The sequence below is a fragment of the Schistocerca nitens genome, chromosome 3 (genome assembly GCF_023898315.1).
Source record: "Schistocerca nitens isolate TAMUIC-IGC-003100 chromosome 3, iqSchNite1.1, whole genome shotgun sequence".
Taxonomy (NCBI): Eukaryota; Metazoa; Arthropoda; class Insecta; order Orthoptera; family Acrididae; genus Schistocerca; species Schistocerca nitens.
This window is the reverse complement of record NC_064616.1, coordinates 365,794,123-365,808,751: the sequence shown is the minus strand read 5'-3', so window position 1 is coordinate 365,808,751 and position 14,629 is coordinate 365,794,123. Positions and strand designations below refer to the sequence as shown.

The following is a 14,629-nucleotide window of genomic DNA, read 5'->3' as shown; positions in this document are numbered from 1 at the left end:
ACTTAACTTAATTTCTTTAAGTAGAAAAAAAATGGGAGGCATTACTTTTTGACCGACCCTCGTATTAAGTGATTTAAGCTGGTTTGTTACACCGAGGATATACTCTTATTGGCAGTTGTTCTTGATTGGAATTCAGGAATATTTACTTCGTCTTCTTTGGTGAAGGAGTTTCGGAAAACCGTGTTCAATAACTCTGATTTAGTGGCACTGTCATCAGTGACTTCACCGTTGTTATCGCGCAGTGAAGGTATTGATTGCGTCTTGTCACCGGTGTGCTTTATGTATGACCAGAATCTCTTTGGGTTTTCTGTCAGATTTCGAGACAGAATTTCGTTGTGGGAATTATTAAAAGCATCTCGCATTGAAGTATTTCGAACTTCTGTAAAACTTTGCCAATCTTGGGGGTTTTGCGTTCTTTTAAATTTGGCATGCCTTTTTCGTTGCTTCTGCAACAACGATCTGACACGCTTTGTATTCCATGTGGGATCAGTACCATCACTTATTAATTTATGTGGTATATATCTCTCAATTGCTGTTGATACTTTCTCTTTGAAAACATTCCACAACTTTTCTACACTTAGATGATCAGATCGGAAGGAGTGACGACTGTCTCTTAAAAAGGCGTTAAGAGCATTTTTATCAGCTTCTTGAAACTGATATACTTTGAATTTCTTTTTGATGGTTGTAGGTGTTACGGTATTCAGGCTAGCAGCAACTGCCTTGTGGTCGCTAATCCCTGTATTCGTCACAACACTCACTATTTGTCCAGGATTATTTGTTGCTAAACGGTCAAGTATGCTTTCGCAACCATTTAAGCTTCGAGTGAGTTCATGAACTAATTGTTCAAAATAATTTTCTGAGAAAGCATTCAGTACAATTTCGGATGATGTTTTATGCCTGCCGACGACTTTAGACGTATAATTTTCCAGCATATCGAGGGTAGATTGAAGTCACCACCGACTATAATTGTATGAGCGGGGTTCTTATTTGAAATGAGACTCAAGTTTTCTCTGAACTGTTCAGCAACTATGTCTTCTGAGTGGGGGGGGGGGGTCGGTAAAACGATCCAATTAATAGTTTAGTCCGATTGTCAGATACAACCTCGACCCATACCATTTCACATGAACTATCTACTTCAATTTCGCTACAAGGCAAACTACCTCTGACAGCAATAAATACTCCACCACCATCTGTATTTAATCTCTCCTTTCTGAACACTGTTAGATCGTTTGAAAAAATTTCAGCTGAACTTATTTCCGGCGTTAGCCAGCTCTCTGTACCTACAACAATTTGAGCTTCAGTGCTTTCTATTAGGGCTTGGAACTCTCGTTCATCCCCACCACAGCTACGAGTATTTATAACTACCATACCAATCGTTTCTACAACTACCTTACTGTGTTCTACCTGCCCACTTTTAGACGGACGCCCCTTCTGTGGTTCCCTGAGACCCTCTAACCTAAAGAACCGCCCAGTCCCTTCCACACAGCCCCCGCTACCCGTGTAATCGCCTCCTGTGCGTAGTGGACTCCTGACCTATTAAGCGGAACCCGGAAACCCACCACCCGATGGCGCAAGTCAAGGGATCTGCAGCCTACACGGTCACAGAACCGCCTGAGCCTCTGATTCAGACACTCCACTCGGCTCTGTACCAAAGGACCACAGTCGTTTCTATCGACGATGCTGCAGATGGTGAGCTCCGCCTTAATCTCGGAAGCAAGACTGGGAGTCTTAACCATTTCCGCTAGCCGCCCGAAACCGGACAGAATCTGCTCTGATCCAAAGCGACGCACGTCATAGTTTGAATTATGTTGGAGGTCGTCTGGAACTTTTCGTGTAACAATGAGGAGCCTTCCTATTTGTTACAAATTGCTGGAACAAACTAGGAGCACCGGCAAACCTAAATGGTAACCTGTGGTACTGATATACACTGAATGGAGTATTTATTATCATGAATGTCTATGTGTCAACATCCCAAGGTATTGGTAAATAGGACTCCTTGAGATTGAGTTTTGAAAACAGCACACTGCCAATTAATTTTGACATCAACTCTTCTGGTTTCCGAGTTGGATAAGAATCAATGACACATTGTGTATTTACTGTCGCTTTTTAAAATCTCCTCAGATTCATAATGTTCCAATGGGTTTCTGTACTAGCATGACTGGAGTTGTGCACTGACTACTGGTTATGGAATCTACACTCCTGGAAATGGAAAAAAGAACACATTGACACCGGTGTGTCAGACCCACCATACTTGCTCCGGACACTGCGAGAGGACTGTACAAGCAATGATCACACGCACGGCACAGCGGACACACCAGGAACCGCGGTGTTGGCCGTCGAATGGCGCTAGCTGCGCAGCATTTGTGCACCGACGCCGTCAGTGTCAGCCAGTTTGCCGTGGCATACGGAGCTCCATCGCAGTCTTTAACACTGGTAGCATGCCGCGACAGCGTGGACGTGAACCGTATGTGCAGTTGACGGACTTTGAGCGAGGGCGTATAGTGGGCATGCGGGAGGCCGGGTGGACGTACCGCCGAATTGCTCAACACGTGGGGCGTGAGGTCTCCACAGTACATCGATGTTGTCGCCAGTGGTCGGCGGAAGGTGCACGTGCCCGTCGACCTGGGACCGGACCGCAGCGACGCACGGATGTATCTGATCCCAGGAATGTGTCAATAAAGTTTCCCCTTCCTGGGACAATGAATTCATGGTGTTCTTATTTCAATTTCCAGGAGTGTATATTACCTTTCTGTTCAAGGCGGAGAAGCTAGTGTTTGAATTTACCCTTTAACACAAAGAGAATTTTGTGTGCTTTGCAAAATTTTGGCACATCGTTCGGCTTCAACGTAATGTTTGCCTTGTAATCGTGAATGTTACCTGTTGCCTCAGAAAATTGTTATCATATTTTTGCCAAAGTGTTTGTAACTTCTCCGTCGGAGCGTCTGCTTGAATTCTATTTGCTCCATCATGAACGGTGAAGTCAAGTATAACAAAGAGATCAAGCCACAGAACATTCGTTCCTTTCTGAGAATTAACGACTAATATTCAGGCCTCTTTGGTGAACTGCTTGTATGCAACATCCGTGATAAAATCACCTTTGAGAGCTATCTGTTGGATTCCGTACCTAAACAGGGAACTCTGAAGTTCATTTAATTCCCGCGATCCTAATTTTTTGCACACCTGTAGATTAATTATAGAAACTGACGAGCCTTTATCAGTTTCAAAGTGTTTATTAACTCAGAGAGTTAGAGATAAAGGCACTGAAAGATCGCATTCACATTGAATTTTGATCATGAAAGTTTATTATATTATGCATATCTGTTGTGAACATAGTTTGAATCCGTATTATTAATCACTTTTGTATGCTTGAGTGTCTTATTACATTGCAGGATTTGTTAAGTGTTACAAAATTTTGACCTGTCTCCTGACTTTTGACAATATGTACAATGTGTTTCGCAATAAACAATGTTCCCGCACATGGTTAATTCTAATGTTTGCACAAAGCTTTAATTTAGTATTAAGGAATCTGTTAACGTAATGTTAATTCCATCGTGGCCTTTGTGTGCTCTGTAAATTCCTGGAGTACTAGATCGTGCTGGTTGCTGATGTGTCGCTAACAAGTCAACATCGTTGCAGTGTACGGCGTTTGGTAGTGCTCTTGTCTGTTCACATGCCTAGATTAATTGGAGACGGTCTTGCAGTGACAGATCAATTGAGCTAAGACTTCTTTCTTTAATATATTGCCAGGTGAATGCATTAACAGCATATCTGGAATGAGAGAACGCGACTGATTAAATGTTTCGTTTGCACACTGCAATTTACAGTCGGTAGGCAGCCCTGTGCCAACGGCCTTGACGCAGTAGTAACACCGGTTCCCATCAGATCACCGAAGTTAAGCGCTGTAGGGCTGGGCTAGCATTAGGGTAGGTGACTGTCTGGTCTGTCGAGCACTGTTGGCATGCGGGGTGCACTCAGCCTTTATGAGGCAAACTGAGGAGCTTCTTGAGGAGAAGTAGCGGCTCCGGTCTCGTAAACTGACATACGGCCGAGAGAGCGGTGCACTGACCACATGCCCCTCCATATCCGCATCCATAGACGCATGGGGACTGAGGATGACACGGCGGCCGGTCGGTGCCGTTGGGCCTACATGGCCTGTTCGGGCGAAGTTTAGTTTAGTTTTAGTTTAGGTCAGTTTTGTAACTGTGCGATCTACTCTTGTAACCTCGTTTCGGATCCTTAACCCACGGAAAAGAATTATGACTTGCGGTTTTCAAAATATGATTCTAGTTTATATTTAATTTCTGAACAGGAGGAAGTCACTCGGTCGAATGCTGGATATAATTTTTGCACTACTTTGAACAGGTCAGGACCAGCATTGGCAGTAAGAAGAGATTTGCGCTCGGAAGCCTTCAGTTTCCTGTTCGAGCACCGCCAGAAATGGTGGTGGTGGTATCTAAAAATGTCTTGGTCATGTTGGTTCTCAGCTTCTAGTTTGGCTAAGTCCGCCACAAGCACTTACAGCGTATCGGAGAATTGTTGTAAAAGCAGCAGCATCGGTTGCTGCAAGTCAGGTTGAGCCATTTCAGAAAAAATACAACTCAGAATAGTATTCAACATTCTCTGAAATCTTCCTGAAAAGGAAATGAGTTTATCAGTCCAGAGACAGTCTGAAACAGCTACAAATCAATTTAAAATCCACGCAATATGAAAGTGTGGCCACACAAATCTGTACAAAGCACTCGCCGACAAATTTTGCTTACTACCTATATTTCACTGGTTGATATTCTTCTTTAAATCCTCTTGAAATTTCGTCCCATTTATGGCGGGTTTCATCTCTTGAACCTGTACAGCCTCGTCTTCAGTTTATGTTGTATTCACAAATAACTTAGGCACGTAGCAGCAAGCAAACCCCTAGCTACATAAATCCATGGCTGTAGAAGATCAAACTACTTGTACACTTGCCACGGTCGCGTCGCAGGACGACATATCTCAACCAAAAAAAAAAGTTTGTGTGTGAAATCTTAGTGTGAAATCTTACGGGAGTTAACTGCTAAGGTCATCAGTCCCTAAGCTTACACAGTACTTAACCTAAATTAATTATCCTAAGGACAAACACACACACCGATGCCCGAGATAGGACTCGAACCTCCGCCGGGATCAGCCGCACAGTCCATCACTGCAGCGCATAAAACCGCTCGGCTAATCACGCGCGGCCCCGAATAACTGCGGCAACACGTGACAAACAGGAAACAACATGTATTAAAATAAGGTACATCAAAATTTACTCGGCTTTTGCTTTGTAATAAGGCGTAGCGCTGATATGAAGTTTTGAACCAAATCTAACCAAACCCAGTAGATGATGACTAACCTATGTAACTGAACTTCAGTTTGGACTGTAGTTAGAGAGCTTATAAGTTGAGTCTCTCAAAATGTAAAAACTTTGACTACCACTTCGACTATCCGTCGACACTATGTGTTAACTGTTTGGCGACAAGGACTGGTTGGCAGCTAATGAGAACTGAAGGCAATTGGGCAGACGACTGATGAGAACTGGCCGCGCGTTGGCGTACGGCTGCTTAAATAGTGTGCTCGGTGTACGAATGTGCAAGTGCGGTCTGTTTGGCAGATACCTCAAATAGTTCCACGTTTCAGCTCTCTTTGTGGTAGCTAACGTAACTATTGACGGATAAAGGCGCTATTTGAATGTCTTGTAGCAGAAGCATTAAGTACGAGGGGCATTCAGTAAGTAATGCAATACATTTTTCCACCGCCATCTGTGGTTAAAAAAATGCGGAATTTGTTGTGAACATTGTGAACTATTCCCACTTCAGCCCTTACAGTTTCATGAAGTTCCGATAGGTGGCGGTGCTATACGTAACCTTTCAAGCAGAGAGCTGTCATTGCGTTTCTTTAGGCGGAAAACCAGAGTATCGCACATATACATTGGCACTAGCAGAAGATCTACGGAGACCCGGCAGTGAACAAAAGCACGATGCGTCGTTGGTCGAGGCGTCTGTCATCAACACAACAAGGACGAGCAAACCTCTCCGATACCCCGCGTACCGGTTACTCGCACATAGCCCTGAACCCTGCAGTGCTGGAAATGGCAGAAATGACGTCAGCGTCTTCGTCGCCATAATAAAGGGCTCTGAGCACTGTGGGACTGAACATCTTAGGTCATCAGTCCCCTAGAACTTAGAACTAGTTAAACCTAACTAACCTAAGGACATCACACACATCCATGCCCGAGGCAGGATTCGAACCTGCGACCGTAGCAGTCGCGCGGTTCCGGACTGCGCGCCTAGAACCGCGAGACCACCGCGGCCGGCGTCGCCATAATAGTGCGAACGAACTTCACCTTCTCCATGACAACGCCAGGCCTCACACAAGTCTGCGAATTGCACAGGAGCTCACAAAACTTCACTGAACTGTTTTTCTTCACCACCCTGCAGCCCGGATGTCGCACTTTCCGGCTTCGAGGTATTTGGCCCAACGAAGGATGCACACCGCGGGAAGCAGTACGTGGATGATGGGGAGGTTATTGATGTAGCAAGAAGTTGGCTCCGATGTCGACCAGTAGAGTGGTACCACGCGGGCATACAGCCCCTCCTAGTAAAGCGGCGTACGGCCGTCGCATTGGACGAAGTAAACGTGGAAAAATATTGTTTTGTGGCCAAAAGAGTGGGGAATAACATGGTGTATGTGAATCCTGTGTTGCACTACTTACTGAAAGCCCCTCGTAGTGTGGCTCTATGCTGAGACTGGCTGAAGTGTGACGCGCTCTGAAGTCTATTACTCTGTACCGTGTTTGCCGGAGTTGAAGAACTATGTTAAAAAATACTCACTATGACACAACATTATAGCATTCTTTAAATGGTCGGGCAAATGTAAAAGTCAAGCATGAGCTGTTCGAAATACGGTACCCCCAGGCAAGTAACATGAAATTTATATGAAAATATTCACAGAACGATTTTCACTAACATTTCGTCGCTAAAAAGTTGTAACCATTAAAACTTCGGAAGAGGTTAAAAATAAATTACAAATAAAGTTACTAAATGAAAATGCCAAGGTAGTGACCGCTATAGAAATGGTGGTTCATAAACGTAAGCCTTCAAAATTATCTGCTCGTATTCGTGAAGTAAGAGAAACATGTCAAAAAGAGGATGATGTTGCAGCTAATGCCACTGATTTTATGCCAAATTTGTCCCTTCTTATATACAAGTTCGAGATATGTCCTACCTTCGACAACTTAGTGTTAATCTATTTAATGTCCATTACCTCACAACAGGAAATGCTAATTTGTTAGCTTATCATTAAGGTAACACAAAACATGATCCTATAAGGTCTGTACTTTTCTGTTGGATTAAATGCAACATGATTTGCCTCCCAACGCAAAACACTTACATACCTTATATTTTCAAATGGCTGGCAGGCTATGATTGGATTCCTCATGGCAGTTGCAGCATCTGAGCGTTTTGTAACAGTTGATCATTATGTCCCAGAACGAAGCCATTCCTTCCTACCATGAGACAGAGACTTGGCGACGATCAAGAAGAACGTTCGAGCTGCTGATAGAATTTATTGCACCATGTAGTTTGGAGAACTGTTGCTTCAAGCGCCCAACAAAAATACGAGATTAAAGTAGTTTCAACAAATTCTGACATAGCCATCAAATAATGGTTACCAAAATATTACAAACGCAATGCTAGTACGAAAAAATATACATATATAACAGCCAAGTTGCCCCACGAAATTCGAAACAGTCTTTCACCTTATCAGAATTCATGAAATCTGAATACAGAAGTGAGTATAGTGAAAAATGTTATAACAAAACCACATATTGGAACTCTAAAGAGCATGACATTGAATAAGAAACATGGAGACAAGCAATACTTAACCAAGTTTTTCATCTAATTGACTGCCCATTTACTAAATAAAAGTTGGTGTTCAGAAACTATTACGTAACGTTAGAATAAAAGTAACAGTTTTGGTATTGGGAAACAGTTAAACTGGTGTTCAGTATCAGTTATGCAGCTTTACAATAATAGTTCTTGTGTGGAAAAAATTAATTTTAAAGTAAACCGATGGGTAACACAGAAATATTTTTGTGAAAAGGATTTTTTTTCGTAAACAACACAACCATTATGTAGTCTAACTATAACACCATTGATAACAGTGTATGGATATACTCAGATGCTGTGTAATACAAAGAGAAAATCAACGAACAAAGACAAAATATACATTTTTTCGGTTTTCCTCAAAATCAACGGACTTGGACTAGTATTGTTTTTGCAGTCAGGGATTCATGATTTATTCTTTGGGTCAATGTCTAACTGACTGATTTGGTGTGCGGTGGAGTCAGTGACAAACAGGTTATAAATATTTTGTGTATCATCATTGCTTTGTGTTTCTGTAAGCTGTCTCCATAGACTGCATTTTATGTGTGTAACGGAAAATTGGTTCATGAACCACAATAGTTATACAATGAAGGCTTTCATGACCAGATATTTCAGCTGCTGAGAATTTTTCCGGGTTGTATGGCCGTGGTCGATGGAAATCTTCAATCCCTGACCTTTCGACCAAGGCTACGTTGGACATCTTCGGAGGTGCTCCTGGTTGTACTGAGTCTTGCCGACTGACGAGTCGGACGTCGAAGGGCGGCCTAAATACTGTGGAAAGTGTGCGTGGTCTGGATTTCAAGTGATAGCAGAGATAGACCTTGTCAAGGATAAAAAATTTTGACTAGCGATTATAGTACGTCAAAGGCCAAAACGTCTCATCGATTCTGTAGCACCACAGTCCATATATCACTGAGTTTCATGATTTCTTCTTTTCTGTTAAAATTATCCCCATGTTTATATATTTCGATGACTTCTCTGTATAGCCGTGGATAATAGTTCATCATAATACATAAAACTTCTGTTTCTGAAAATTCATTAAAAAAAAAAAGAAAGATAAGAAGATTTTGTTGAAGAGTGAAGCTATGTGTTCCAGACTTCATGGCCTACCTAAAGTTCATAAGATTAACCTTTCTCTGAGATCCACTGTCGGTGCTATTACTTCCCCAACGTACCAAATAACAAGATATCTGGCAACTTGTTTACAACCATAAACTGGCAAAACTGATTCTTATGTAAAAGACTCATGTCATTTAATTGAGAAACTGGAGGGACTAACTTTGGTTCCTGAGGATATTCGTGTCAGTTTTGACACAGTGTCTTTATTTACTATGATTCCGCTTAACGAAGTTATGGTTTACGTAACGGTGGTTTTCCCAGCGGATTTAACTGCTCTTTTCAGACACTGCCTTACCTCTAGTCAATTCCAGTGGGAAGATGTGTTTTATGAGCAGGTTGATGGTGTGGCCATTATAGCTCATTGAGTCCTACGATTCCTAATGTTTACATCGAAAAATTCGAACAATTAGCTCTGGAAAAAGCGAGTAAGGAACCATGTCGATGGTCTCGATACGTGGATGATACATCTGTTGTTTGGTCACATGGAAAAAAAAAACTTTAGAGGAATTCTTTTGTTACTTAAATAGTATAAATCAAAAAATTCAGTTTACCATGGAAATGGAGAAAGACAATGCAATATCCTTCTTTGATATCTTCGTCATGAGACAGACTGATGGCAGCTTGAATGATAAAGTCTGTCGGAAGGTTGCACATACCGACAGATACTTGCATAAGGACTGCAGTCATCATCCACAACAGAAAAGAGGTGTAATTAAAAGTGTAGTGGGAAGAGCTAAAAGGATTTGTACGCCGGAACACCTGGACGCCGAGTTAAAATATCTAAAGCACGCTTTTGAGAAGAATGGGTACTCTAGTAAGAAAATAAATAGAGTTTTGCTACCGAATAACAGGAGGTATAAGGACAACGATAGGACACAGCGATGTAAGAACACGGTTTCTCTACCCTCCATCAAAAAAGTAACGGATCAAATCGACAAAATTCTAAGGAAACATGACGTTCGAACTATTTTCAGACCAACTAAGAAAATAGGCCAAGCACTTCATTCCGTTAAGGATAAACGTCCCCCTCTGTCTGCAAGATGTGTGTATAAGATTCCGTGTGCGTGTGGCAAGGTCTACATTGGAACTACAAAGAGAAGTGGGGATACACGGTTGAAGGAACATAAAAGTCTTTGCCGACTAGGGAAAACAGACAAATCAGCCATGGCGGAACATGCTCTTCAATCAGTTGATCACGTAGTGAAATTTTCAGAAGCTGAAATTTTATGTACTATGACGAACTATTATCCATAGCTATATAGAGAAACCATCAAAATATATAAACATGGGGATAATTTTAACAGAAAAGAAGAAATCATGAAACTCAGTGATATATGGACTGTGGTGCTACAGAGTCGATGAGAAGTTTTTACCTTTGACGTACTATAATCGCTAGCTAAAAATTTTTTATCTGTGACAAGGTTTATCTCTGCTATCACGTAAAATCCAGACCACCCCAACTTTCCACAGTATTTAGGCCGCCCTTCGACGTCCGACTCGTCAGCCGGCAAGACTCAGCACAACCAGGAGCACCTCCGAAGATATCCAACGTAGCCTTGGACGAAAGATCGGGGATTGAAGAGTTCCATGGACCACGGTCTTACAACCTGGAAAAATTCTCAGCAGCTCAATAGTTGTGCCAAGAAAAGTAGGTGGAACCTATGGTGGACGTAGAAAATTTTTATTAAACAAGTCCTCACTCCTCAGGGGTCAGACGTGACTGTTCTACACAACAAAGTGTAGTTCGAATACTCTGAGGTTCCTAAGTACATTGGTATTAATAACAATTAGTAGGTTTTTGGTTTATTTTATAAATCTTTGAGGAACTGAAGACTCTGAAGAAAACTGTGAAGATTGGTTGTATGGATGGCATTCTTAGGTCCTAAGCTCTGACTGTTAATTAGTTTCCTATTGATATTGTGTACTAGTGCATTTTATGATCTGTGAAGATCTTTCTATTTTATTTCTTTTTTAATGGTTTGTAATGAATATTATGTTAAAGGTTTTGTGATTGAGATTTGTTGGTTCCTGTTGTGGATGGTGAAGTCCTCACTTTGTTCTGGTTAAACCTTTTAACCCTACAGTTGTTCACTTGTCCTACATTTTTTTTTCTTCTTGTTTGTGGCATTTAATATTGTGGAACAGTGGTGGACATTTTTTTTCCTGATGTGTGCTATACACACTTGTTGAAAACCTATTTTATATGAAGATCGATAAGGCTATTTGACACCAGAAAAAAACTAGGGTCAAGAGAATGTGTAAGAGTACTAAGAGAATAGAGAACCGTCTTCCTCAACTGCGATGCAACAACAGAAAATATATGAGTTTATCTATGCCTGTGGTGGTTGAACCCCATCACGCGTAATGATGGAACAAAGGAGGAACATAGTCAAATAGGAAATAAAAGTATAAATAGTGACAACACTGTATTAGGGCGGCTAAATGAAATAGCGCTTCGGTAAACATTCACAACTGACAGTTTCAGTTGGTACAAACGGTGATAACGGATATCTATTAATGTTAAATTCTGTCCCTATTTAATCCAGTAATAGTGCTCGCGTGAATGTACAGGGGTTGCTTTAAACTCACATTTTTGGCATATTAAATGAAAGCTATAAAAGAAACACAAAAGACTAATTTCAGGAAATTGAGATCTGAAAAGAAAGAGGTACAGAAGGCTAACGTTTGTGAATTGCTAGAGCAATTAGAATAGGTGGAAGCTAATTTTAGGGCAATGCCAAGAGGACAGAAACAATAATACCAAGCTAGTTTGAGAGACATGAAAGGGTTACAGGAGTCTAGTATTTGTGAAGTAAGAGAACAGACCAACCGTTTAGAAGATAGCATCTGGGGGCCACAAAATATAGATGAACCAAGAGCTGAGGGGTGAATATAAAACAAAGTTAACTACAGTCAGTGAACGGCTTAATGTAACCGAAAGTGAACAGAACATGCTAATGTGGGCTGTCATACATAAAGATCAGTCAGTAGCAGGAACATTAAATGTGTTGAAACAAAATTAGGAAAGTGGCCATAAATGAAGTTGCTCCTGTTGAAGATTAAGCCACTTGCAAGAACAAGTAGTAGACCATGGGTCAGCTACACAAAACTTAACACAAAATTAGTGCTGATACTGAATTAGCGAAAAGAAGCAAGTGAAGGAATATTCAGTGAGCGTAGATGAGTCTGAAACTACTGTAGCTCAGTTATCTTCATATAATGAATGTATTTCCGATTAAACAGTGCCATCAATGATTGGAAATTCAAAAGAAGCCTGGTCATTGTTAAGTTTCAAGAATGTGTTTTCGTGGTTAATGATGGGTGTAAAATCAGAACCGATCTCTCTTTCTGCGGTAGTGCTGAGAGCAGTGGTGATGCAATACATTTGGGAGTTGGTTAGTTGCTACGAAAGAATTTCTTCATGTTTTATTTCATGAACTACTGTCTACGATGATCTAGGGTGGTGTTACAATCCATATGGAAGATAGCGAGTTGCTAGTGAATAGTTACCTACATGTATTAGTTCATGATTTCGATAATGTCATGTTCCAGGAGCGAAGTGTTGAACCAAACTGGAAGAATAAAGTGTACTGTGACTCTTATTCCTGTACTGGTGTTTTGTCTCGTGGTAATACAGCAGTTTTCATATATTTTGTGTAATCTTTCTATATTTTTGCGTTAATTATGAGATGAAGAAAGTGTATTGATACTCCTTGTTAGGATAGGCTAATATTTGTTAAAATCAGGTACATACTCATGATGTGACCCTCTTGTTTCAAGATTTTTCTACAATACTGAGTGCAAATAAATATTAAGTGACTTAATTGTTGAAGCTAGTTTCTTCAGGATATTTACTGGAGAAAATGGAAAATGTGGATGAGATGGGGAATGATTAAGTGGAGTTGTTCTCATAGAATTTTTTTTCTCTTAATTGATAATATTACGCAGTCAAGTCACATTAATGTGTTCACCGTCTACATTCTACGTCATCATGCAATAACAAGTCACAGACGAAATGTGGCAGCACAACCAGTGGAGGATATATAATGCATGCTAGGACCCACGGGGAAAAGTACATTTGTTGTCGTAATGCGGAAACGGAGCAATTTAGCTGACATCATACAGGGCACGATCATTGACTAATACTATGCGTCAACAACAAAGGCGGGAATTTGCACGTCAGTATCGCAACTGGACTTCCACTAAGTGGCGACAAGTGGTCTTTTCAGATGAATAATGTTTATGCTCAGTCGGACAGATGGCCGTTGGCGTGTACGATGCGAAACGTCTGAAAACAAACACCATGCAACAATCATCGAAAGGATCCAGGCCGGAGAGCATTTCCTGGGTGGTCTCGTTATTCTGGAAGCCGCAGGGGACCATGTCCACCGCTACACGCAGTTGATATTTCTTCATCACGATGGCATCTACAGCCATTGCAATGCAACCTGTCACATAGCTCACAGTGTACGTGGGTGGTTTGAAGAGAGAACCGGGATGAGTTTTCCGTAATCCCCTGGCCACCAAACTCCCCGGATTTAAACCCAATCGAGAATCTGTGGGAGCATCTCGATCGGGTTGTTCGCCTCAAGCGAGAAAGATAACCACGAGGATGGAGTCGGCATAGCCCTTAATCCCTGATGATAGCTCACAGAACGTTCCTGCACAACTAGCAGCAGTCCACATTGCAAAATGTTGTTATTCAGGCACTGTGCAGAGTGTTTCTTTCAAATTATGCTTTCAACCTAGCTGATGAGGTTTCTATAAGGGAAGTACAGTGTTCATAGAAGGAGGACAGACCATACATAGGTAAGCAGTTAAGAAGAATATGACATCGGGTATTGAGGGTGGAGTTTTGTTTGTGTATACAAAAATGTAAACTAAAGGTGATCTGTTAATACTGAATAAGTCAAATGGTTGTATAAAATGATACAAATATTGGTTATGAATTATTTTGACCTCTATTGATGAGCGTCATCGAACTAGTGTTTTTTGTCACCGTGATCCTGTGGTATGGTTGTTCAGTGAAGTTCTTATATTTTCTGATTATGGGTGTATACTCAAAGGTATGCAGTCTATTCACTTCTACTTTGTTCAGAAGTGAACAGTGTAGTTTATTGGTTCCTTTCAGGTGGTGGTTGTTACAGATTGAGTCCCATCTTAAGGCTGTCTTCTTACGGTTGCCTTCTTACGGTTGCCGCCTTAAGGTTGTTTTGAATGAAGTGGAGCAGTTGTGAAAGAGAAAAGTTGAGCCGTGCTTAAACACATTCAGGTATTTATTGTGTTTGGTAAGTAATTGTTGGATATTTAGGAGCACCGTTTTGATTTGGCACTTTGGTGCATGGGAATAATTGAAAGGAGGACACTGAGGATGGGGATGTTGATGAGGATACTGAGTTGTGCTAGTTGCTGAAGTAAGATGTACTGTAATTTTCTTATGCTGTAGAGCGGGCTGTCATTTTATATGTTGATGTAGGAAGAAAGTAAATAACTTATAGTCTAGCAATGATAAACAAAAGCCCTTTCTCCATGTTGGTCTTCATGATACACCAATCTTATGACAGCTTGTATGAGTGGAAAGGCATTAAGGAATTTTTAAGTCTATGATGTTG

At 41.2% G+C, this 14,629-nt stretch overlaps 1 pseudogene; it reads left to right on the top strand.

Annotated features, from left to right (window-relative positions):
* The first annotated feature begins 3,841 nt into the window (after positions 1–3,841).
* Positions 3,842–3,959, top strand: LOC126249869 (5S ribosomal RNA; annotated as a pseudogene).
* Positions 3,960–14,629: the final 10,670 nt, after the last annotated feature.